At 47.1% G+C, this 22,442-nt stretch overlaps 3 long non-coding RNA genes across 3 annotated transcripts in view; all 3 read right to left on the bottom strand.

The window, feature by feature from the left end:
* Positions 1-2,068: 2,068 nt before the first annotated feature.
* On the bottom strand, positions 2,069-5,013 carry LOC119093889 (uncharacterized). Its single transcript, XR_005093711.1, has 2 exons — positions 4,927-5,013; positions 2,069-2,522 (listed from the first exon to the last, which is right to left on the bottom strand). It is a non-coding gene; the product is annotated as an uncharacterized LOC119093889 (long non-coding RNA).
* Positions 5,014-5,029: 16 nt separating this feature from the next.
* The window catches only part of LOC119093886 (uncharacterized), a 91,289-nt gene continuing 73,876 nt past the window's right edge, over positions 5,030-22,442 (bottom strand). Inside the window, exon 4 of the long non-coding RNA XR_005093709.1 lies at positions 5,030-5,080. This is a non-coding gene — a long non-coding RNA (uncharacterized LOC119093886). The remainder of the gene's footprint in view (positions 5,081-22,442) is intronic.
* LOC119093887 (uncharacterized) lies at positions 6,265-8,981 on the bottom strand. Its single transcript, XR_005093710.1, has 3 exons — positions 8,854-8,981; positions 7,988-8,066; positions 6,265-6,293 (listed from the first exon to the last, which is right to left on the bottom strand). It is a non-coding gene; the product is annotated as an uncharacterized LOC119093887 (long non-coding RNA).

Below are 22,442 nucleotides of genomic sequence, written 5' to 3'. Positions count from 1 at the left end.
TACCAACCCTGGCCACTTCCACACGGATTGCATTGAGATGCATTTCAAGAATCTGCAGATACCAGCGCATATGTTGGAACATAACACAGTCGTTATGTTATTACCACAAACAACAAGCGTGCCGCAGCGTGCTAACCTGCGCCCAGCGGGGCGTCTGAGACAACCGGCGTCCGGCCGGGGGGTGAAGTTCACTTCCGCATTTGAATTTCCAACCTCCAGACGCTGTATGAGAAAACAACGAAGATGCTGCTGTGAAGGTCTAGTCAAATCATGAAGAACTCCACCTTTTTGACCTTAGTAGTAGTACACTGATACTCTGAGTTTGACCCGACCTAGTACACTGATATTGATGGATCAAACTTCGAACCAGCACAAAAAGTGTGGAACTGATAGATGTGCAGATACTGATCAAATTGTGTAATTATGAACGTTCGCTGTTTAACCCGTGCTCGAAAAACCGTAGGGGTAAGTCAACTACCCCGGCCGGACGCGGTTTATTTTTTCCAAAATTGTACGCTCGAAGAGCAGAGATAGAAATCATGCTCCAGCGAATGGCACGCGTCCAGATAATCGCATGCAATCATTAATCCTCCCATCTGATACATATTGCAATGATCAATGATATTCGCCGTTAATCTTGTTTTCACCTACAAAACGACCCTTTCTAAACCCAGTTTGTTCTGGAGACACCAATTTAAAAAGGCACTGACAATTTGGGTAGTAATAGCCTCATACCGTTTTGTAAGGTATATACACAGCAGTCTTGTCAACTACATGCAGTAACCATATGGGTCTTTTGTGTTGTAATCGGATCTGCAGCTTTAAGTACCCTTGCTTCTGTATGCCACAACTGAACCAAAACGTTTTACTAACTTTAACACGTGAAATTTATCTACGTGATAACCAGCCACGGTCAGATATCACAGATGGGTACCAGTTTTTCCCCGCAACATCGTTTGCCGATATCGACGCACGGGTATTTGTATGAAGCTGCACTAAGAAGCACTGAAGCTGCTTCACACGATGACAGGCAAGTAGGCACTTCTTTGCACTCTGCTCCCATGCTTTCCCTTTCCTTTTGCACTCTGTTCCCATGCAGTTTCTACTCCTGTCGGTTATCCTCAACTCTTCTCACGCCAGTAATGCTGAAAAGTAAATATCGTCTCCTTTCCTCCTACCATTACTCGACAAGGACCAAGAACCATTTGATGCTAAATTTTAAATACCCAAAAGCCAACATAAAGGGGAGTAACCCCAATCGAATCTCGTAAGGTCTTCTAAGTAGCTGATGCATTTTTACTTCGGGGGCGTTTTGCTTCATAGTTAACTTATTTGTCACTTCGCGTTTCCTCGCATTTTATAAATTGATCTCATCGAACTAAATTCGTGAACGCAAGACGGATAGGCACATCAGGACAAGAAACAAAGACGCTTTCACAGCATAATCTGCAGGCTTCTCTGATCGACCCGGCGAAAGACAACGGGCTTCTTTCCTGTTTTCGTACATTTTAGATTTAGTATTCAAATTTGGATTTCAATGTAAGTTTTGCCTAATAATCCAACCGGAAATGGGCTAATAATTTGAAATGAACGAGACCTATCATAAGCAGAATCGAAAACTCATAGTTTCTAGCCCCGAGGCAGTCCGTATGGCTTGGTACAAAAGCGCCTCTGCTGTAATCATGTGCCTGTTCAACTTACACCTGCCAATTTATTCTAATGGGACCAAATCATAAAGTACCGCAAACGTGAAATGACGAGGCATACAATGGCGAAGCAGAAGCGCATTCTAAGTCAACATGACCGGCCATTTTCATACGCCTGACAATATCACAATGGTTTCGCTCCTATTAGCCCTGGTTTTCGCGTAATTCAGATTTGATATCGAATCCGGTTCCTGACTAACGCTATTAGCGCAAAAGGACTTATGTAAGCGATATCACAAACTCTTTCCTTTCCCTCCCCATTCTTGATTCCCGAAAGCCGGCCGCGGCTACATTTCTATGCTTCCTAGTCGCTTAAGATGTTCATCACTCTCCACAGTCTGGGCTGAGCCATGAAACCATCACATGTTCTGACTCAGTGTATTAAAACACATGTTACAGGCGGTAGCTCGACATACTGGTAACACATTACTTTTGTATCCATTGACAGCGTCTGGAAGATGCCGCTAGAGTGGATATAACGGAAATTGCATGCAAACGCGGCAGGTTGCCGACTGCACATCGCACCAAAATTTATTTTGCCCTTAGTATCAAGTGAAGAAATGTGCTTCGTGTATATATATATATATATATATATATATATATATATATATACCTATTACCTTTGCTTATAGCGATATGAAGCACACATCTTCTAACGAAAACCGACTTGGGTCAGACCAGGTGTGAGCAGGCGCGGACCACCAGCGGCGTCCGGTCACGTCTCCGCCGGACATCGGCCCGCTGCCAGCTCGCTGAGCTCTCGGCCACGGACGTCACAGGAGCGGTGACGTCATCAGATGCCGCGCAGTCAACCACCTACTGAGGAAGCGCAGTCATGCGACAAAACTGTACACTGTCATGCACGTTGGATGGACCGTGCGGTGTTGGCAGCAAGCACCTTGCGGCCCACGCACCACGTCCAGACAAAATCAACACACCTGCATAACCTTATGAATCAAAGCAGCATACCACACAGCATAGCGCTTGAAAGTTCGAATACTGCAGTATCAAAGTCGCTCAATGCAGTAAGCTGTGCTCGGTCGGCTCTGACATGAGTCCTGCGGTTGGTCTGACCCGCCCTCGAGCTTGAGGAGTCGCTGTATCGTTTCGTGCGGTGCCTCGGTTGATTGGGTGTGATTGTGTGACTGCGCTGCGTATCATGCAGCTTGCCTGCCGATCTGTTGTGGCCCCACCCTTCCTCTCCATAAACGCGTTACTCCATGATACGTCACGTGTCCCGCATCTGCCTCATTTTGTTGACGTAGATAGATTCTCTTCTTTGTTCCGAAACCATAAGTGTAACCACTGGGAGTGGGCCGGGCGAGTAAAGCTCCCTCTAATTTTTCCGCAATAGATGTTGTCACCTTCAGTCTTGCCAGCAGAATAGACGCTTTCGCATTTTTGCAAAACATGATAAAATCAGGCTGTCCCCAAGTTTAAATCCTCCAATCCTGATATGCCCCACATGGCTTGATTACGTCATCGTACCTTGCATTCCCAAACAAACATTACCTTTGAACGGAATGTTTCACAGTGATGACATTAAGGAAAGCATAAGATATGTTGGGCCAGGCCCACTTAAAACTCTTGGTACACTTTTTAAGTGGAAAGGACTGCTCTAGGCATTTCAATTTCCTGTTGAGTAATACTCCTCAAGACATCATGGTTCATTACGCGAATGTACCTCGCACAACATCGATTGCATTGATTGAGAGCCAACTGAAGGCCGTTATATCTGAAAATCGCGCTCACGAACACCAGATATGAACGCCTGGACAATTATATTTCTTGGCCTTGATCGCCGCGAGGCTTATGGAATGGCAGGATTTGGATGACGTTATTGTGACGTCAGGAATCACAAGATGACTGAAATACCTTTCTCAATATACCTATCCCCATTTTCGCGGGCGTATAGCTCGGAAACTAGAGGGGCAGGCCTTAAGAACGGCGGATTGTGAACAACACCGAAAGGTCTTCAAGATGGCTGTTTCAGCTCAAAATCCCATTTAAACGTGCACGCTCCCTTTAAAAATTAGAATGCATCGGCCGGATTTGCCAGATTCACTCAGTCTTTGCTTTGATAAGCCTTTTCAACAGATAGCGAGTCAGATCAGAGCCGCCTTCGGATACCTGGATTTCCACCTAAAGTTAGCGTCCTGAGGCGTCACTATCAGGTCCAGTAAAGGAGCCTCAGTTTCCGATTGTCTCATACCATAACTATCCAGAATGAAATGATAATGATAACCTTACGAGCATCTTCTCATGACGCGGTCTTCATGTGCGCTGATATCCATGAAGCTATTCCGCCAATAAATTTTCGAGTTAGAAAAGGAAAAAGTTCGCTTTGAAACTACTCGCCATACTGGAAGTATAACTGCTCATGAAATACGCGCCCTTATCGTATTCAGCGTTCATTTCTTGTGCTTTCAAAATCGCCACTCAATGTCAACATCAAGGTCAAACGAGAGAAATCTTTTATCCGCCAAAACCATGGCACCCAACCAACGATGACACCACCAACGAGCAATGAGGCCAATATGACTGCTTTTTCTTTTTTTCTACTCATAACGACCAAACCATGGGACGCGACCCAAATGTTAGGATATATAAGGTCATTTGATCGCCGCCCAGTTGGATGTAATAAATTTGGTCGGCATCAAATTACTCTTCCTTTAACCTTTACTCTGAATCCGAAATCGCCCATACAAACCATTCGGGATAAATTTAAAAAAGGAAAGGAAAGGATGGAAACCTTGTAGGGACACCTCGAGTTATGGTGATCTTGGCAACCATAAGTATAGGCCACGAACTACAACTTGACGCTGAAGATGCCCGTTTAGTGTCATTTAAGCTCCCGTCGTCGTCAGAAACTTGATTTTAAATAATGAACTAACCTAAAAGCAGAACACATCTCATTTTTTAAATTTGGTGAGGCTGACCAAAAGAATAACGTCTGAATGAAATCGAAACACGACGTTGAATGCGAATGTGGATGCGACGCTATCTATACGGGCATGAGATGGAAAACTGATGGAGAAGCCTAGATATCATGTTGTCACTCGTTATAATATATGTGCACAGACAAACGGAAGCATGCTACATCGTGAGAAAATAACACGCATGCGACTCCGCGCGGACGACTCACCGCGGCAGGCCAAGTCCAACATGCAGCGGACTGGAAGGCACTGGGCCCGACAGCCGCTGCTGGAGCAGCGCTCACCGTGCGGGAGGAGGCTGGCTGAGCCCGCCGCCGGCAGCTCAGCACGCGGTCGGGCTCAGCTCAGCCAGCCAGCTCAGCAGGCGGCCAGCGCGTCCTTTATGCCCTGCACTATGTGGTTCATCTTCTCCGGCGTGTCCACGTAGCCGTCGCCATTCTGGGGGTGGCCGGGTGCCCGTGTCACCAGCGTGCGAGGGCCGGGCTGGCATCATTTCAGCTACCATAGATGATCCATAAGCTTTTTTAAAATCCATTTCGGAGTGCGGCGATCACCAACCTTCTAACCACGCTAGTGCCCCAGAGACCCCCCGAGACTTCTAAGCTCTCGAGACGCATCTGACCATCTCACGACCCTTGTCAAGTGGCTGTAACGTACGTCACATCCGTACCAGTGTATTTACATCCGCCCGGATGTCGAGGTAATATCAGATTTACCCATTATATATATAGTGCGTGCGTGCGTGCGTGCGTGCGTGCGTGCGTGCGTGCGTGCATGTGTGTGGTGTGTGTGTGTGTGTGTGTGTGTGTGGTGTGTGTGTGTGTGTGTGTGTGTGTGTGTGTGTGTGTGTGTGTGTGTGTGTGTGTGTGTGTGTGTGTGTGTGTGTGTGTGTGTGTGTGTGTGTGTGTGTGTGTGTGTGTGTGTGTGTGTGTGTGTGTGTGTGTGTGTGTGTGTGTGTGTGTGTGCGCGTGTGTGTGTGTGTGTGTGTGTGTATGTGTGTGTGTTTATTACTGCTGTATAGATACAGCAGTACGTTGTATATAAACACGGAGCAAATTTAGAAGATCGCAAGGTTATGTTGGCGTACTCTTTACGACGCACCAACTCACTCATAACTGAAGGTGAACAAAACGACGATGGCCGTGGTCAGAGCTCAGATGACGGCGATAAGCACCGCAACATGGATCTTGCTTAGGCCTGAAGCCTGAACCATTGGCTTTGCCAAGCGGACCCATGAAAGAGTTTCGCGGACGGCAGAGACATTACTCGCCGTCCTTTGATCGGACGCCACAGCGAACCGTAGCAGACAGTTTGACATGAGTCTGTGCAAGTTGTAGACCACGTGCATGGCTGCCGTCTGTGTGGCATTGTACTTTCGGGAGAGTGGTATCTCGTATCCACCACGGGGGAAGATGGGGAAGCATATCCAGCTGGCGAAGGTCAAACTAAACGTGTCAAATCAGAAGCGCAATAGTGCATAACATTAGAGTAATGTCAGACTGCCCACTAAAATAATTTATCCCTCCGCAAGCTGCTTCATGTTGACCTTTGCCCCAAGAAGTGAACGGCGAACCTTTTTGGAGTGCAGCAGTCTGCCGCCGACGATCTGGACCTCGAAGTACCCGGTGACGTTGACAGTTCCTTCGCAGGTCTGAGGAAAGTGCAGGTCGAGTTCGCGTTACAATGCGGTGGTGACACCAATTCACGGACCATTTCATGTGCGCTAAAATGGCGGTTATATTGGCGCACGTGAGCGCGGGTGACGCCGCTATATATACAGCTACATCGCGTTAGACGCTGAACTGGGAGCTGTGTACGACAAAACTGCTCCAAAAAGTCATGAACTCTTCTCACGTGACATGGCTTACGGGAGCACGGACGTCATCAATTGCATCCCACTCAGACCATTTAAAGGGTCAACCAAAGCCTTTCACGTCACAGCCGGCTGTAGGGGAAGAAAATGGGCTTTGATCGAACAAATTTGTTCCATATTTCAAAATACTTCCATGGAATCCAGTTGCGTTAACTCAAATAAAATAAATAATCTGTATTTTCACCGAGAACTATCAAACATATCAACCTGCATTGCATTTAGGCTATTCTACAATCATTCTGAGCATTCAATGACTGTATTTACGCAGACCATGGTCATGAAGGCTGTTTGTTACACTTAAAGCCGTGCTAACATGTACACAATCTGAGCATGACATTTAAGACTTATGACGGGTCCCAGCACGCACATATATTCCGCCAGGAATGTCCGGATCTTACTTTCTAGACACAGATTATCACAAGACCGACATCCCTTACATGGAGTGTTGTGTGTAACAAAAACCTGTACGGGATTTTGGACCGAAATAGGCATTTTAAACATTATTCAGTGCAATTCACGGCTTTGCCATTCTTCAGACCTTACACCCTCTAGATGCCAAGTTACATGCCCACGGAGCAAGGTCATTCAGGCATGCATGACGCCATAGGAACGTCATTAAAATCCTGCCACTCCATAAGCCAGGCGGCATTCAATACCAAGAAGAATATAAGCGTCTGAAACCTACATGATATAAGTGTCGGAAGCTTGAGTCCGCTGGAGGTAGCGGTGGGGGTCGGACGTGCGCGAGGTCGCTCCGCCGCCGAATACCATGCCGTACACATTTCCGCCACTACCGTTTGAACCAAAGACGGAAGAATACTCCGCGGCGGAGCGACCTCGCGCACGTCCGACCCCGACCGCAAACTCTAGCGGACCCAAGTTTCGGACACCCATATTACAACAGGCACTTTTCAGGTACTTTTATACTTCTCGGCCCTGAACCCGCCCGGCCAATGGGTTGGCAGGCTTTTAATGGCGTTTCTATGGCGTCGTACATGCCTGAATGACCTTGCTTCATGGGTGTGTTGCTCAGCAGCTATCTGGTTGGGCGGTACTTGTAATTACGCTCCCCTCCCCCTTCTAACCCGAGTGGCGGGCACCACGCTCAGCAGACTTGTCTGTGTCATTTGCTCTTTGCCGTCACCTAGCCCCCGGCTAATATGCCCCGCCAAGATGCTCAGTCCGGGGCGTATTCATGGAGAGCACGGGGGGCACATGCCCTAATCCGTCACTCCGCCATCAAATGTTTGCGTGCATGGTTATGCACTTACGAACTCAATCAAATCACAAGTCGAGGCAGACACCCTAAGAAGTGTATGAAATACGTCTGTTTGCTTTGGATACGCGATGGCAGGAAACTCACGCGCCTGTGCCGCGCTAAAATGTGTTTCTGGATGTACAACTGGGAGTTGTGCACTTCCTTCTTATTGCAAAATTTGGCATACACCGCTATGGCCAGCGGCAACACTTACGATGTCCAACTCCCTAGGGAACGTCTTCTCTAGTTCCGCTTTGACGTCGCGGAACCTCGAAGCGTACCCTCATGCGCCACTGCAACGCGACAATAACATGAATGACGAGATGAATTCGAAACCATGACATACTTCCATTAACTACGTAAGCATGTTTTTGCCAAATTCCATTACCCTTGCTCCTGGTTACGCAATGGCAATAACGCAGGAATTGGGGGGGGGGGGGGGGGGAGGCAGGTGTGACTGAGTCTCAACTATTCCCCCTTCATGCACTTGCTGTAAACTTGCAACCCTCTCTCCCTTTTGGACACGTGCTAGTTACGTTAGGGGAAACCTACTACCCAGCCAACTGGTAACGCTGTAGCAAGCGTAAGCATAACGTCCCAAAAAGGTAACGTCCGTTCGGCCTCTAAGTGGGCTAGATATACGAAACAGACAGACGTGCCACTTGTCATAACTGGAAGTCAACGGTAAGTCTTTAACGTTTTAAAACGTTTCAAAATATTTGAACAGAATTGTCGGAAACAACTGAGTGCAGCGTTACGTTGCCCTCCCCCATCCCCCCCCCCCCCCCCACCCCCATGCACACACTCCCATTGTCACGCTTTTGCTACACCCCCGACGCTCCATAAACAGTTTTTTATACGTTCCATAAAATATGGGTGGGCACTTTGGGATTTAAACATCTTTAAACACTTAAGCCCAGTTTGCGTATCATGATTTTCATGAACATTTTTGACATTTTCATTAACGTAATATATGGACGGCACCTACCGCAATTTTAGGATGCTAGGCATGCGCCAGCCCAACCAATGTCTGATAAATCGCCTTTAACCGTGAATGACAAACAAATCAGCATGACTTACCAGTAAATGACGTGAATTTTCAACCCTCCTCCCATGTTTTCTTAAAAAGTAGGGAAGTGCCGAAATGCCACGAAACCACAAAATCAACCCACTTCCCCAAGCATCGAACACGAAACACCAAAAACACACACACACAGACAACAACGGTGGCGCAGATTAACTCGTTGCCATGGTAACTGTTTATGTACGTACGGTTGCGCCCAAAGTCTTTAATAGGAAAGGACTAAACTGCGGACCAAACCTGTTGACATACCGCTGCTCCAAACCTATGACACTGATCGACATGGAATCTTTACTATTCGGTGCCGCTTGGTTGATAACCTATCCTTTCCATAACATGGTGAGCTTGAATCAGGATAAAGGTCCCCAAAATACAAACACCGTAAAAATAGGGCCGCAAACAACACAACGCACCGAGCCTATGACGCCGATCAGAATGAAATCTTCATCAATTGCTGTGCCATAGTTAATATCCTGGACTTTCCGGAACATGTTGACCTTGGATACATGGTTGAAAGTCACCAAAAGGTCAAGTACAGGTTGAAGGTCACCAGGAATACCCAAAACTACCAAAATTGGCTGCAGACGGCCCCGTGCTCCGAGCCTATGGCACTGATCAGCACGAAACCTTCACCAATCGATGCGCCATAGTCGATATTTAATTCTATCCAGAACATGACAACCTTGATTCAGGTCACCAAAAAAAGTCACCAAAAATACCAAAAACAGGAAAAATAGGGTTCCAGGCAACCCATGCTTCGGGCCTATGGCATCGATCAGCATGAAACTTTCAACCAATCGATGCGCCATAGTCGATATCCTATTTTTTCCAGAATATGGTGACCTTGGTACACGTCAAAAGTCACCAAAATCGGCCGAAACCCTCTGAAATTGGTTAGAGGACAACCCCATGTTACGATTCTATTATACCAATCGGAAACAAACCGTCACGAATCGATGCACCATAGACCAAGTGTGAAAAAGGTGCCTTTTCTGTCACAGATGAAATTTGGAACCTTCTAAATTGTCACCTGCAGCCGAATCTTCCAGAAACCGTTGCCATGAACTCTAAATGCAATTAAGCACAAAACGAAGACAAATTTAATGTGATGCGTCGTAACCACGAAACTTTTATCGCGATTTCATTTGCACTCAAATATCATTTGCTGGCCATCAAGCATTGAAAATGGTTGAGGCTTAATTGATAAAGTATCAGATAAAGGCATACTTAACATAACCAGCCTGAAGACGTGTGATTTCCTATTCAAATAAGGGAAGGGGATTGTGGTTCCTAACCATAGATGTAGTTCCCCATTTTTAGTCATCATTTTTAAGCGCTATTCTTCATTAACCGCATTTTGTAGGGTTTAGTCCCACAAACTAATTTTAAGACACTACACTCCTGCTCCCAACTGTGAAAAGGAAGTGCGTCAAATCTGTGGAGTAAACTGTTATGAGTGCATTTTGTGGGGCAGACTCATTCCTTTTTTCTTCCCTCCCACCTTTGATCCATCAACCCTACGTATTTGCAAAACTGCATCTCTGTAGCCCTAGGGCGACCTTCACTATCTTCGTATAATCATTACCGGTGTAGACCTCACACTTGCCACTATGATCCCATTCATTTAGAAAAAAAATCCGTGCAATTTTGGTATCAACAGATGCAAACGCTATTTTTGAACACCTCTACCACCTTTGTTCAGATTCATATGCAACCGTATGAAAATAAAAAGCGTTTTATCTCACGACTGTCCACCGATGAGTCCGCTAAGCCAGAGGTGCAACGGGCAATGTGAGGAGCCTACAACAGTGATGTTTAGTCTCTTACCTCAAAGCCGCTGTTACTCTCAGCAGCAGAAAGCCCCGGATGAATCTTTGCCATGTGCTGCTCCAACGTACTCCGTTTACCTCTGGAGCTACAGCTCAGATACTCACAAGCAACAATCCTAGATCGGCACGGCTTTTTAACGCTATTGCATTAAAAACTGACGATTAGCTATATTCTTATGGTCAATCGACTTCCCACGCCATGAACACAACTAACAGCAGCCCACAACCTTGCATTGAATCTAACGCATCACCGCGCGGCGAGCCTTCGAGCCCATCTGTTTCAAATGGCACGACACTTTGAAACGCTGCATAGCAAACTTATCACGTTCGTCGGAGGATGCTGCGGCCAGCTATGATCCTTACGACTAGTTATAAGCCCAGTTATTTGGCATTTTATTCTGTTTAGTATGTAAAGTGAATCTTGGCTGAAAAATCTGTGAAAAGCACTGATACTAGGAGCATTGGAAAAGCACTGGGTCACCGCTGATCTGAGACGTCAACACTGATATAGTATAGTTTGTAGTTTATTTCCGGCGCCTACTAAGAACTATCCTGATTAGAGCTACTATGCTTGGCAGCATACTGCGACTTAATTTACTCATGCAGCGAAACGTCAACCTTTCGACATGCATTCTACACATGCCCACGCTGCAAGTGTTACCGAGCACAGACCAATACAAAGCCATAGGTTTTGTTTGGCTGGGATGGTAAGTTGCAATGTGGTCTGGTCTATTGAGATTGGTTTGCATTTTCGCAATTTTGTCACTCATTGGTTCACAAAAGTGTCAGCTTTTGTCACCGATCATATCCGGTATATCAAAAGCTTTTTCACAACTGCCATAGTAGATACACTGTCCTTACATGCCCTACCGATTGGCAAAGGTATCATGCTGATCAGTGCCATAGGCTGGGACCCTGGGTTTGCCCGCGACCCTATTTTTCTGGTTTTTGTATTTTTGTTGACCCTTGACGTAGGGGAGAACGGACAAGGCGGACACCTTAACGGTTTTTTTAATATGGGAAGTTCATAAGTCTGTCCAGAAAGTCTTTAGCAGGTGGATATTGAAGTCTGATCAATTGTCCATATCTTACAAAAGCGCTGGTTTGATATCTCTTCACGTTAAAGTGTGATCCTAAATATCAGGCAATGTTTTTTTTTCTCATTTTGCCCCTGGCTTGGAGCAAAACGAAGCAGTATTCGGAGCAAAACGGACAAGTGATGAGATTGAATAAACGAAATAAATATTTTCATTTATCATTTTTTAATGAAAACGCATTCATAAATGCATTGCTCGGTGAGTAGGTATTTATCTGGACGTCCAATAGCTATATTTCTTAAGTTTGGGCTCCCATATTTTGTTCGAAACATCCCACTCCATACTCATTTCCCCGGTATGACCCCACAAATAAAGGTTATAATGGCCAGCAAATGTGCATCACAGCTTGGTGTGAAGCGACAGCCATTGCTGCATGGCTTAGACACAGCACTAGAGAAACACAGCCTGGTGCTTACACAGTGAGACGACAACGATTGAGCCTCAAACACACAAGTCATCGAGCAAAGTTCGCTCAGGAACACTCCCTCGCTTTTCTCATTAATCCACTTCTTAGTCACTGTGAACGCAAAACACTCTTAGCTCAGTTCGCTCAGTTCCACTGAGCGCGGCGCTGGTGGCGGACGCGCGGTGGTCTCTCCCCACCTCGCGACCCAGTGGCCTTTTAGCTGATCGGTTACCATGTTTCGTAAACAGTTTTAGTGGCAGTGTGAGAGTGAGAGTGACTGTGCGCGAGTGGGAAGGTGAAGGGATCATTTCGCTGATCACGTGAATCGCGACCTACTACCGTGACTACTGTGACTACCGAGAAGGGACCACCTGTCTGCCGGTGTGCAGCGACGGGCTCGAGGCGACAACTACCGGCGGCTTCTGAGCCTATATACAACGCGACTACAACCATCTCCGCTCCAGTTCTGGAGCGGACAAGCTAGCAAGCTAGCGGCAAGCCTGCGCTCTGCAATGAATCGCCAGGTGCTCCGCCTGTTCGTGACCTTGGCGGTCGCCCAGGTTATCGTGCGGGCCACCGTGCCGGCCCCAAATCCCTGGCTCCCGGCTCGGCGCGTGCCCTCGGGCCATGCGGGGTCAGCTGTTGAGCGCGGACCGCGCCAGGTCACCGCGGCGGCCAGGGGCGAGCCCAGAATTGTCTTGGCCGGCTTGGGTGCGGGCGTGAGCGCGGGCCGGCCCTCTGGTGGTCGCGGGCCTGACTCAGGCGGGCCCGACTCAGGTGAGTCAGGCCCGCGACCACCAGAGTACACTCAGACTCAGCCGCCCGGCGCGCCGGGGCAAGCGATCGCAGCGCCGGGGCTGTGGGGGAAGGGTGAGGTGGCGGGCGCCCGGCGATTGCCGTGCGGGTGAACTATACATCGCGCAGTTAAACATGCAAAGTTTGAAGCCCAAACTGCCAGATCTGCGTCCCAGTCTAGCTGATATGCATCAGTTTGATATTCTCGCACTCAGTGAAACGTGGCTGCGGCCATCTGTCCCCGCCCGGCTGCTGAACATTGATCGGTACCGGCTGTACCGACACGACCGGCCTGCAGACAGCGGACTGCCTAGAGGTTACGGAGGGGTCGCAGTTCTGGCGCGAGACTCGTTTGATGTAACTGTTCTGAAAACGCCTCATACTGCCGTTGGTTTATCGAATCTTGAGATTATTTGAACCCTTGTTCGACCCGCTAAAGCAAAACAGATTATTTTCGGGTCATTGTACCGACATCTCACTGACACAGCCCGGCAGGTGTCTGATGATCTCGATGATTTGGAGAACCAGTTACAATGTATAATGTCCACACATGACTGCCTAACAGTGATCGCCGGTGATTTAAACATCAACCTGATTGGCTCGAGCACAGGCACTGGCTATCAGAAATTGATGCAACTGTTACGGTCTTGCAATCTGCATATGTGTAACGATTCCTATCCAACGTACCGTCCTGCTGGCTCGCTGATAGATGGTACGATCACAAATCACAAGGACCTCATCCAACGCTGTGGTGTCACCGCCTGTCACTATAGTCCGCATGACTTCACGCGAATATTGCTGAAAGTATCGAAAGAGAAACGCCAAACCAATATCATCACATCCCGCTGCCTGAATCGAGTTGATTTTGATTATTTCAATGATTTGCTTGTAAACGCCGACTGGTCTCTCGTCTATGGAAGTGCGACGACGTCTGAGAAGTGGGACTCTTTTCTAGGAGTGTTTACACCCCATTTGAATGCCGTCACGCCTGCCCGGCGCATTAAACTGCGCAATCAATCCGCCCCGCCTGTCTCAGCTGATACGCGTGTGTTGATGGTTCGTCGCCGCGTCGCTCTAGCGTGCTGTTCGCGTGCTGAATACAAGGCACTCAACAAGCAGACACGGGCAGCTTTTAGACGGAACTGTCGCGATCATATCAGGAAGCATATTCCTGAGGCGGGTCACTCCGGCATGTGACGGTGCGTTAAATCGATCACTGGCAGTAAACAGGGTACGTCGGCCACACCTAAGATTCATCCTGACACTCTGATCACTACTCTGTGAAGGTAGGGCCTATGACTGCCGCCAGCGTGCCGAACCGAGGCACGGATTTGCCAGTCCGGCTCCCCCGAGTTATGACCTGCTCATTTAGGGTGCGTCCTGTGTCATGCGATGAGCTGCTTGCAGCTATGTCTACGATGAACCCGACGACGTGCTGTGGGATAGATGATTTTAGTACGCAGCTCTTACAGAAGTCTTTTCGTGGTGTCGTCTCTCCCCTTCTTGACGTCATCAATACCAGTCTCATTGACGGAACGATACCCGGCGCCTGGAAACACGCTCTTGTCACAGCGCTCCCGAAAACCAGTGATTTGAACGATCCTACCAAATTTAGGCCAATCTCTGTACTGCCAGCCAGCGATAGCAAAGATAGTCGAGCGTGTTGTGCGTCATCAACTTAGTTCCTATTTTAACGAGCATGATTTATTTTCGCATACACAACACGGATATCGTACGAATTTTTCAACAGAGACCGCGCTTACTGTAATGACTGATAGAATACTCACCGCGATGGATGCTGGGGAGATCGCTCTGCTTGTTTTGATAGATCTGTCAAAATGTTTTGACGTTGTGGACCACCAGCTTCTCTTATCCAAGCTCAAAATATACAATATCGACACGAAATGGTTTGAAAGCTATCTTTGCGAGCATACCCAACACGTTCAGGCCAGATATCCTTCAGGGCATACTACGCGCTCTCGTAGTCTTCCGAGTGGGATGGGGGTATTTCAGGGTACCGTCCTCGGGCCGCTCCTATATTCCATTTTCTCGAACGATCTAGCGTTGTATTCAGAAGGCGCTACAGTGTTACAATATGCCGATGACACACGCATTTTGGTTACTGGAAAAAAGTGCAATGCAACAGCTTGTCGCAACCATGGAGAGCACCTTGCCAATTGTATTGGACTAGTTTAACAACCACTCTATGAAAGTCAATACAACAAAAACACAGTTAATGGGTTTCGGGACGAAGGCTCTGTTGCGTCATATGCCTCCTGTGCATGTCAAGTGCGGGTCAGCTGTCATCACTGAAAGCAAAACCTGTCAGAGAAGCTTTAGGCTAAGCCATTGATTTCCGATGCCGCCACCTCTAACGGCCGAAATCGCGGGGCGCCCGTTTTGCCAGGGTGCTCCATTTTGCCCCATTTTCCCCTAATCTAAGGTCATCATGTTCCGAAAAAGATAGGTTATCGACAGAATGGTATCGAATGGTGGAGGTTTTTATATCGATCGGTGGGGCTCGGTGGGGTGATCGGATCGGTGGGGCTGTGTACAAGTTTGGGCAGCCGTTTTTTTACCTTCCATTTAACACGCCTCCCTATAAACCGAGCACCAAAAATGAATTAAACTAACCAAATGAACACCTTCGCAAAATTGGATGATTCCCAACCGAAATGAACGTTTCACCACCGATGGCATTACCATCAATATGGATCACCATTTTCTTATATTTTATTTCACCGCCGGTTTAACCGAGTGTTAGCCGTAGTACCTAATTTAAGCACTAAATTCACAATTTAAATGACCAGAATAATAGTTTCCACCAGATTGCATATGGTTTCACCAAATGTGTGAAATAAATCAGCAAGACATGGCAGGAAATAAATAAATCATACCAGAATCTAGGATATTCAGGCCATCAGCAAAAACAATCATATTATAAATCAAACTGGCACCAACTCCCGAACGTTTTAGGACGCAGACGCATGAATTCCGGCGTTCGCCATCCCCACCCTTGGCAGTGCCCCTGGGCTTGTAGGCAAGTGAGCGACGTTCTGAGAGTGAGTCGCTGGCTCGTTTTGAGTCTCGTGTACATGCCTACACGTCCCATGGCGCAGGCGGTTAGGGCCGGCATAGGGGACATGTACCTCCCGTGGGCCTTGTTGGGCCTGCGGGCCCATCAGGACAGACGACCAAGGGCCCGAAGGACTCGCGGGGTACGATCCCGGCCCGCAGGCCGGGTCCTCATAGGTCACCCAAAGGGCACCGCCTTGCGCCTGAAGGCCTCTTCAAAGGTCAGAGACCACCAATGCTGAGCAGCTGGCTCTGTGTCGGCTTGAGCCCCTGGGTGCCCATTTACAAAGCAGGGACAAGGCCGGGGTCCGTGGTTGTTATTGTAGGCTTTCTGCGTTGGTACACCCTGACACCCTGAAACAGGATGTCCCTTCTGTCAGTCATGGGTCCACAGAGCTTAAAGGGAGTGTTTCGCATTTGAAGATATTGAAGAAAGCACAGATATGGTATAAGAAACCAGCTTACAACTATTGGTATACTTTTTATATGGAAGAGGCTGCTTTAGACAAAGCTATTGTCTTTTCAGTAAATATGCTCCCCGATGCGTCATGGTTTGATTATGTCATCATACATTGCACAACGTTGACTAAGAACTAATTGACGGCCGTTGTATCTGAAAATCGCGCTCACGAACGTCAGATATATATGAACGCCTCGACACTTATATTTGTCTTGGCCCTGATCGCCGCATAGTTTATGGAATGGCAATATTTGAATGACGTTATTATGACGTCCTGAATGACAAGATGACTTTGGCATACTCTCCCCGATATAGCTTTCCCCATTTTCGTAGGCGTCTAGCTCAGAAACTAGAGGGGTTTAGGTCAAAAGAGGGGCAGGATTTTGAACAGCACCAAAAGGTCTTGAAGATGGTCATTTCAGTTCGAAACCCCATGCAAATGTGGAACGCTCCTTTTAGCAGGGAAGCCTGTATCGACAAGGGGCTCCTAGTTGGTCCTAGAAAGGCTGTACCGTGTGTTGCAAAACCGGTCCTGGTGAAAATAGCTTATCAAAAGCCGCTACCGCGGACGATCCCTTCAGATCCGGTGCAGGACGGTCTTACCAGCGTCAGATCAGCATCCGGGTTCGCCAGAGTCGGCGCAGAGGCCCAGCTTATCAGATCCAGCTTAGCGGTCGCCCCCACTGGATCTAGCGAACGGCCGTGAGGATGTTGAAGACGCTTGAAGATATGGGAATGTATTGTAATTTTCCACAACGTTTTGAGTACTTATTGTGTCAAATAACGTGTGTTGAACAGCCGGACGGCCGAGCGCGCAATCTGACGTTTGCAACGCGAGGGGCACTTGATTCAACGCATTCGTGCTAAGTGTGCTCGTTTCTCAATTTAAACTGCATTATAAGAGTCGCGTCGGGAATACTGCGCTTCAAACAGACGCACCAACGAAAGAGGGACGAGAAACATCGAGGGGTGGATGGCTGAACGGAGGTTGGGCCTCCAAATTTCTGAGAGTTGTCATTAGCCCTATGGGTGGCGGCTGGAAAACAAAATACAAAAGGATATCGGCTCCCGCCTTCGGTAGCTTCCCAAGTTCATGGTAACGCTAAGTGCGTTTAGCGTTCCGCATGCAATTTTGTACCTTTGCCCGCTCCACCAACAGACGGGCACGAGTTCAATAATTTGGGTTAGTCCAAGGCTGCGTGAAACAGTTTAACACGCTTTGAAAAGTTTGGGCGATGCATTCTGCGCGTCCTCCACAGGTGTTACCACCACTGGTACATAAAAAACAGGAATTGTCGGACCTGTGGTAATACATGTTCGGTGTTGCAGGAGTTGTATCTGTTTACATGTGCAGGAATGTGTTGCGGCTGCTACTGCCGTGTAGGGCTAGCATTAATCTGGATACAATTTAGACGACCTTGCAGATAATTGCTGTCTGCCATTGTGGCAAAAGGTGATAGGCCTGTGTTACTAATTTGCTCAATTCTACTTGAAGTAAAAAGAAAGGAGAGCTCGCTCAATGGTTGTTGGGACTGACCGCATATGCGATCATATGATGCCTATGTCTATGATCACGTGAGGTGGATGAGTCCAGCTCACGTGAAGTAGGGGAGGTGTAGCATTACATATTGTCCAAGTTGGCGAATTAACGGCTCTCGGGTGGCCACACGGGAGCTCCTATTTCCATTGGTAGCTGTGTTTATCAAGGCATCTGGCATTTCAAAACAAGCTACAAATCGTGTCAAAAACGTAATGATAGCGTACGACAGCCTATACTTTTTGCCTTTGCCGATGGATGAATCTGGTGTATCTACTTGACAAGATGCATCCACACTTCTTGGATAGATAAACGCTTGGGGCGGCTAAAATGCACTGTACGGACAGTTGTTTGGCCAAAATATTCGGTTTGGTCAATCATGGTCAAATCTTCCATTTCGCGCCGCATTTCGGGTAGTTGGCAGCTTATTTGTAAAAAAAAAATGCAATACCCGCATCTGGAAGCTTCATACACATTTTCACTCGAACTGCAAAAAACAGAAGCAATCCCTCAAAAAAATAATCCACTGACAGAGAAGGGATGAAGGTTACTGTTCCATTAGCCCGTCCACGTATACTTCGAATCAATAAGCCAAACAAAACCGACTTAATCAATGTCGCTAGCGGCGCTGCTTACGCCCAGCCTACCCGTCCCCTTTCAAGGCGAAATTAATGGACCACTCCTTGCTGTCTGCGGACATTACCAACGCATTTTTAAGCACCCGAATCGTCTTTGGTAAAAATGAATTCCGCTGATTCGGCATTCTACGAATCGACGAACTGCAAGCTTGTTTTTCAACTTCACATTTTTGGATTTATATTCCATAGGGCCGTACTTTAATGTGTTAAAATATGCCACGATCTTTGTAAAAAGTCACTTGAAATTGGGCCATCTATAACGGTGGTGTCTGGGATTGTCCGGTCATTGTGGATGTCCCGTCTCCGGTGACCTGCCCGGAGCTCCGCGACAGCGAGCGAAAGCAGTGCACAATAGTTTACGCCGGCCAGCAAACCGCAGGCGGGCGTTTTCGCGCCTCAAACGGCTGTCGAAGCGGGTCGACGGCACCGGGCACACCGAGCACCAGCGTCACGCACACTTGTAAGCGGGTCGACGGCACCGGGCACACCGAGCACCAGCGTCACGCACTCTTGTTTTGCGCAAACGTGATCGTACCCTTCGACACCATCCTTAAATCCGATTGAACGGTTGCCAGTTTGACATAATCTCCTGGATCTTGCTTGGAGCTCACAGAAGGTTAATTGCCATAGTCCTAGCCCAACCGGTTTTAGACACGGCTGCAGGGCTATTTTCGAGTTAATAGCATTGTGGTTATCAGCCGCTTTCAAGGACTTCCAGTTAGCCTATGCAACAAGTTTTCTGTCTGCCTTTGTAACTGGCGGTTGGATCCTTTGATTAGCTGGCCGGCACTGAACATCAGGCCTTGACCAACCGATGTTTGAAACCGAGAAGAAACACCATCAGCTGACAAGCGCATTTGACCATGCCGTTGTACGCTGCTGTCGTTGTCTTTGCTTGCGAGCTAGCTGCAACATGAGTTACTGCAAGCGAATTAATGCATTTTCTGCCGATGGTCCAAGCGACTTTACGCAGGTATCACACATAGCCCATTTTAACCAGCTATGTTGGTATACTCACATGCGTGTGCATGTTAAATGACCAGCGTGACATACTTTCCTGCAGCAGTGCAAAGTTAGGCGCGCAAGCGTAAATGTTAAGGTCCGCGACAGGCATTGGTCACGAAAAGGTGAGACGTGGGTAGAGTGCCTGGTTTCCATTGGATATTATTTTCATTGCTAATTTTAGCTCTTCCACTCAAATGTACTTCACTGAAACTTATCAGATTTAATGTTGCTGGTGCGATTCAACAGATCCAACAGTAATTCAAGACATGGCCTGAAGTACGCAGAGGAGTCCAGCATGAACCAAGAGCCAGCTGGCATGGCGCTGAGAGATCCATTAAAAGCAAATGTTTAGTCACTAATATGGTCAGAGAGCCCAGGAGAACCCAGAGCCAGCCTGGAAATGTAATGAGGATCCAGCAACAACCAAGATGCAACATAAAGCTGAAGGCACCAACAAGAACAGGGATCTCACATGGAAGCATTGTTAAAAAACATTATGTATTCACCTGGGCTTGCGTTATGCAGTGTGCACATGCTAAAATAAAAGCACATCTGTAGGATATGTTTCATATCATACATCACTTCGCTGACAGAACGTTGTCAAAAAGCAGCGCGATCTAGTGTTGACGAATGAGCCAGTGACGAACAGGAGTCGGAATAAAACGGATTTTGAATGAATTAATTGAAACTAGAAGCGAGGGTGCGGTGTTTGTGACCAACTAATTGGAGCTAACAATCGTATGTTGGGTTTAGAAGTAGTGAGAACCAGGAGCCAAAGCCTGGCGTTTGCAAAATAAGCCATATCATCCACGAACCAGCGACTAGTGGTAATGAAAGAACTAGCCGAAACAAGAGATCTGGGGCCTCGTTTTGAAGGGGGGGGGGGGAAACGGGTACCCGAAACCAACATTGAAAGCCAGGCACATGTTTGCCGGTTACATATCTGTAGGGATAAACACGAATGCAAATTCAGTGGCAATGACAAACGTCATATTTCATATTCATCAAGTATCATCGTGTTCATCAGAATATTAAGCAGGCATGTTTTTACGTAAGTTGTTCAGTGCAATAGCGAGGAACATTATTCAAAAAGATAAGACAATAGTAATAGTGTTATTCGAGCAAAACCAGGAGAATGGAAATGTAGTTAGGTTAATATTTCAGCAACATACCTTTATCGTAACATTAGCAGAAGGGAATTCAAAATTGCCTGCCGATGATCCTACTCCATTTTTCAGATTTTTCCCAACAGCAATGCACAATTTTCACAGGAAGCCAACACTCAGTGGATTAAACAAAGGCCGATTGCCAGCCATCACCACGATACAGTGCCTATCTAAGAATTATAATACGCGAACATACGTGTACGTTCAAACGAATTCAGACAAATAAGCATCACAATTCAGGCAAATATCAAAAATGACTGCCACATTGATAAAGAATACACTCACTAAAGTGTTCAACGTGTCACTAAGCCGAGGTGTTTTTTCTTCCACCTGGAAAGAAGCAAAAGTTCATCCCGTTTTCAAAAACACAGGGTCAAGCTCGGATCCTGCCAAAAACAGACCAATCAGTTTACTTCCTTGTGTGTCGAAAATTCTTGAAAGAATTATCTTTAATAGTATCTCTCAACGCCTAATCGAAATGGGCTGCTCTCTGAGAAACAAAGTGGATACCGTCCAAAATATAGCACACAAATTCAGCTGGTATATCTAATTAACAATCTTTATGCACCTTTGAACCGAGGCAATGACTTTACAGCCGTTTTCTTGGACAATAGTTCAGTATTTACTTGGACATTTGACAAGATATGGCATAAAAGTGCAAGTGCAAGAACTACTGTGTGAGCTACCCTACTCAAGTGCAAGAACTACTGTGGTTTGTCAGGAACTCCCCTAAATTGGCTACAATGGTATCTCTCAAAACGTAAGCAGATAATTAAGGTAGGCAACAGTTTCAGCACGCCTAGGACCATACATGCTGGGTGCTCGCAGGAGTCTGTTCTGGGACCTCTCCTTGCGCTTCTATATCTTAACGACCTAGCAGACAAAACTGATAATGACGTACTGTTCTTTGCCGTTGATGCTACGCTAGACACAGCTAACTCACACGACCCAGTTACCGTACAAGCGGCAATCCAACACGACTTACATATTATACAAGAGTTCGGCAAAGACAGGTTCATCACGTTTAAAGCCATGAAAACAATTCAACAAACATTCACCAGCAGAAACACACATAACCCACCGCAGCTGGCATTTGATGGACAACGAATTCCTTCCGTTACAAGCCACAAACACCTTGGCCTGACGATATCTGCTAATTTACACTTTCATCAGCGTGTTAATGGCACCATCTCCAAAAATCAGTATAGCCCTTGGGCCTCTCTACACACTATCGGGACTTCTGCCTCGGCATATTCTCAACGACATATATACAACTTACATTCTTCCTTTGTTTGATTATTGTGACGTCGTATACAACGGACTTTTAAACCAGCGACTCCCTTAGAGTTGACATATTACAGTACAGAGCAGCAAGACTAATCACCGGTGCACTCTACAGACCACGCACTCGCGCGCTGTTGGACGATTTGGGATGGAACACTCTCAAATCACGAAGAAACATGCACAGACTGACGCTGTTCCACACCCTCATCCACAACCAACATCTTTTGCCAACAAACGTCACTGCACTTCTACCTGACACACGAGCACTTGCAACAGGACGCCTACTACGCAATGCA

The sequence above is a fragment of the Pollicipes pollicipes genome, unplaced genomic scaffold, assembly GCF_011947565.3.
Source record: "Pollicipes pollicipes isolate AB1234 unplaced genomic scaffold, Ppol_2.1 Scaffold_4002;HRSCAF=4701_pilon_pilon_pilon, whole genome shotgun sequence".
Lineage (NCBI taxonomy): Eukaryota > Metazoa > Arthropoda > Thecostraca > Pollicipedomorpha > Pollicipedidae > Pollicipes > Pollicipes pollicipes.
This window is presented reverse-complemented; position numbering and strand designations above follow the sequence as displayed.